Raw genomic sequence first — 4,038 nt, 5'->3', positions numbered from 1 at the left:
GTGGCCACTTCAGAAGCAGAAAAGGATTCTTTAGCCTGATTAATATTATTAATTTGTCTATGTAAGTCACAAATGTCTAGACTAAAGTCTGAATGGTTCCATATTCCCTGGATATGATTTTTAATTTTCTCCCAGGAGTGTAGAGATTGATTTACCTTAAGAGGAGTCCCACAGATCCATCTATAGGACACATAACATCGCAAGGCCAGTTTAACCTTCAAATTTGTAAGTTCTTGTCCTATCTGTAATATTGCCTCTTCCAGAGCGTTTCCTTTGCCTCCAGTTTTTCGTCTATTATTTCTTGGGTAGTTAGGGCAAGAGTGGTATTCTTAGAAAGATCGTCTACATAAGAGGCAGTATGTATTTGTTTAGTCAGCGCTACAGCAGATACAGTGAGAGAGGTTGCTAATGCAATCAAGGCTGAGATACCCAATATTAAAGCAGAGATAAACCGGCGGGGGCGCTGTAAAAGATCAGTAGCCTGTTTCAAAGTAAGCAATCCAACATCATCATACCAAGGTCCAGACAGGTGAACAGGCAGCATGAGGCAGGGGGGTTGTTGTAATACGATTACAGCTTGTACCTCTACATCAGGGCTCAAACAATTAGTTAAAAATACAATCTGGACAGGAGATATCATAACGAGAATTATTAAAAGAGATAGACATAGCAAAACTGTGTACAGGAAAGGCCAAGAAAACATAAGGGGCCAGGACACAGGCCTTAACCTTATACAACTGTGATCCTGTTGGTCTAATCAGTACAACATTGTGTAAAGCGGCTATGGCCTGCAACAAGTGTGGTTGAATTTTGCCAGAGTCAGTAGAAAGAATAGGAGGGCGGAGGCGAGTGCGGACGGGGAGCCAGACGTTTAGAAGGTTTCTCGCGGAGTGAAAGTCGTCTCATCTGGGCTACTGGGGGAGATTCATCATCTATCTTGACTCGGAAGCTGGGGCTCGTCTGCCTTGGTGGAGGTGGGGGCAGAGGCTGCTTGCGGTACATGTCGAATCAGATGATCAGGAATCCACCAAGGAGATGAAGTGTCCTGTGGAAATATGCAAGCATATCCTCGACCGATAGTTAAGAGAATATCAGGACCTTTCCACTGTCCTGTAAGCAGGTCCTTCCATTTGACCTGTAGTAAAATATTTTGTTTATTATCATTCCAATGTCTCATCATAGGTGACTCACCATGAAAATCTAAATTGAGAAAATTTATCACAAACAGAGCATGACTTAGTAAAAGACGGGGAGAGCTATATTTGAGCTCTCCTCCTTGTAATTTTTCCAATTGTTGTTTTGGGGGGCTCAGATAGCGAGGAAAAGACAAATGTTTCAATTTTGTTTATAAATTGCTGTAAGTCATAGTTCTTTAAGAGAATAGAGAAAAAGATTTTCTTAACTCTGGAAAAAAGCAAAATATTAAAAATCAGTAATATCTCAATTAAAAAGTCATAAAAATTATAATCATCCCTATCAGTTTATTCTGTCCTGTGTAATTGGTTCTTGATCTTAATCTTCTGTCAGCAGTTTGTGAGGTCATCAGTTTCTCTGTTGGAGTTCTGTAATTTTTACCCAGTTTAGTTTTACAATCTGAGCGTTTATTAGAAACCTGTATTCTAGAGTGTTAGAGTCCTTTCCATGAATTTTCCTGAAGATGAGACATATTTGCAAAAGCAAAAAGTAGAGTAAAACAATAACTGACTGTAAACAATAAAAGACTTAAAAATGATGATTGACAGAGAAACTTGGTTATCTCTGTGATATACAACACCTTAAACTAATAATTAGAATTATGGCTGATAGCCAGGATACATCAGAATTTAGGCATGTATATAATTTCTAAAACACTTATATCAGTAACATTTACCCACATACTACCAACCAAGAAAGATTATTATCACTTTATCTGACAATGTTTCCCATGTAACTTTAGACCAAATAAGCCTGATTAGTTTAGAATTAACAAAACAGATTTGTCTTTTAGGTAGAGTTAGAAACCATTTGTTCCCAACAATGATGTTTAGATTACCCACAAGAACTTTGAGACATTAGACAAACAGCTATCATTTAAAGTTATTATGCTGACAAATTTCTAACAGACAACATGAACTTATTTGACTAGGAAACCCAGGCTGCATATTTGCATATGCAGTGCTAACTCTGAGGACATATCCAAACATTTCAATCAAACCAACAAACTTAAGTTTTCATTAACCAAAGGTTAATCCATATCATCTTAAAAGACAGTGGGTTAATTTCTATTGTATTTAGAATTTATGTGAGCGCTTAATTTAAGCCAATTAAACAGAACTCTTAGTATTGGCCATATCACCCGGAGGTAAAAATATCACACACATATAGACACACAGACACAGAGCCTTCACACCTATTGTTTTAAAAATCACTGCCATCAATCAGGTAATGAGTCAATCTCCAAGAGAGGGCACCCCACTTGGTTGCCAGGGTGATCAGGCCCGGAAACCAGGGGGGGCGCTCCCAGAGGTGGAGCCTATGATATTTTAAAGATTTCTTTGTCTCTCAACTGCAAAGCTCAAAAGGAGCCAAAAATGGTCACTGTAACTTTAAGAGAGAGGAAAGAAAAGGGTCCATTACCTTGCAAATCTCCTGAGCCTAGGGCAGCGTTCTACTTGTTCTGCCTGTGGGATTCCTATAGCAAGGGGTGATGGGGGCATCCCCCTGCATGTATCTCTTGTCCCCCTGCATGCATCTCTTGTATACCTTCCCTATTATGCCTGGCAGTCATAAGTGCCTGGTGAATGATTCCCAGGATAAAAGGATAGAGAAAAACAGTGAGGAACTTTCCGCCAGTCTGGGGGACATTCTACCCAATTGCAGCCTGGAGCCATTCTCCCAAGAAGGGGTTCCCACACTCAACCAAAGGTTAGAGTTTGGTACTTTCCTTGAACTGGAGTCCCGATTGGGACTTTTCCCGCAGTTCAGAGTATGGTCAGGTGCCAGAGGGAGGGGTCCCATTCCAGCCTTAGGAAAAGAAACCTTCCACGGGAGTCTTGGAGATTGGCGGCCGTCCTAATGACTTAAGTGGCCGACCCGTGCCCATTTAAAATTTGTCTATTAGAGATAGAGTCAGGAAGGAATGGATTAATTCATTTTCCATCACCCTCAGGCTTAAGGTACTGATTCTCTTCAGGCTGAATGCCACAATTTGCCCCATAGAGTAGCCATGGGCAGCAAAAGTGGATTCATACAGCTGTCCGAGAAGGTTCCCGATGGAGCAGTGAATTTAGATCCATCCTTGAAAAAGAGAAAGTCACAAGGAAAAAATAGGGCACTTACCAGAACTTGAGCTCACAAGCCGATGAAGCAAGTCCACCAGAAATGATGCAGGGTTGGTGAGCCGAGGAGTCGAGAGAAAGATTTCCTGGGCTCTCAAGATTTGGTGGCAGTGCTCTTTTATTTAGAGAATAGCGTGGAATAGCATGGGGACAGGACCCATGGGCAGGCAGAGCTGCTGCGTGGTGACAGGACCCACGGCCAGAACTTAACAGGTCTTGCTCTTATAATGTTGCACAAGGAAGTATTCCCAGTTAGACATTTTAAAACATACTTAGGCAAAGTTGATATAACCTCTTTATAAAGAAAATCAGCTTCTAAGTTGTGTTCCCACTATCATCCAGGTTTCCAAATTAACAGTTTCCTCTTCGGGGAACCAGGGACATTGTTCTTGTAAAAATGTAGGAATGTAGAAATCTGTCCCAAAGAGGCTTTTATGTCTCTTTTTTGCAAGCATACATGTTATTATTTCTATACAGAGCCTTCTTTCTTTAGACTCAGTATGGCCCAAAACTTCTCAAAAGTTCTTAATACTTCTTATTCTTCCTAACCTTATTTCACTCTCCCTTTCCGGAGAGGGACTAAAACTTCTCTATTATTATTATTATTATTATTATTTTTATTTTTTTATTTCACTCTCCCTTTCTAGAGAGGGGCAAAAACTTCTCAATTATTATTATTATTATTATTATTATTTATTTCACTCTCCCTTTCTAGAGAGGG

The 4,038-nt window shown here is 40.1% G+C and overlaps 1 long non-coding RNA gene across 1 annotated transcript in view; it reads right to left on the bottom strand.

Moving 5' to 3' along the window:
- Positions 1-267: 267 nt before the first annotated feature.
- LOC139079213 (uncharacterized) overlaps positions 268-4,038 on the bottom strand; it is a 5,531-nt gene continuing 1,760 nt past the window's right edge. The window contains exon 2 of the long non-coding RNA XR_011532584.1: positions 268-3,538. This is a non-coding gene — a long non-coding RNA (uncharacterized lncRNA). The remainder of the gene's footprint in view (positions 3,539-4,038) is intronic.

This window comes from Equus przewalskii, chromosome 25, assembly GCF_037783145.1.
Source record: "Equus przewalskii isolate Varuska chromosome 25, EquPr2, whole genome shotgun sequence".
NCBI classification, from domain to species: Eukaryota; Metazoa; Chordata; class Mammalia; order Perissodactyla; family Equidae; genus Equus; species Equus przewalskii.
The sequence above is the reverse complement of the archived record's forward strand: the minus strand, read 5'-3'. Positions and strand labels throughout refer to the sequence as shown.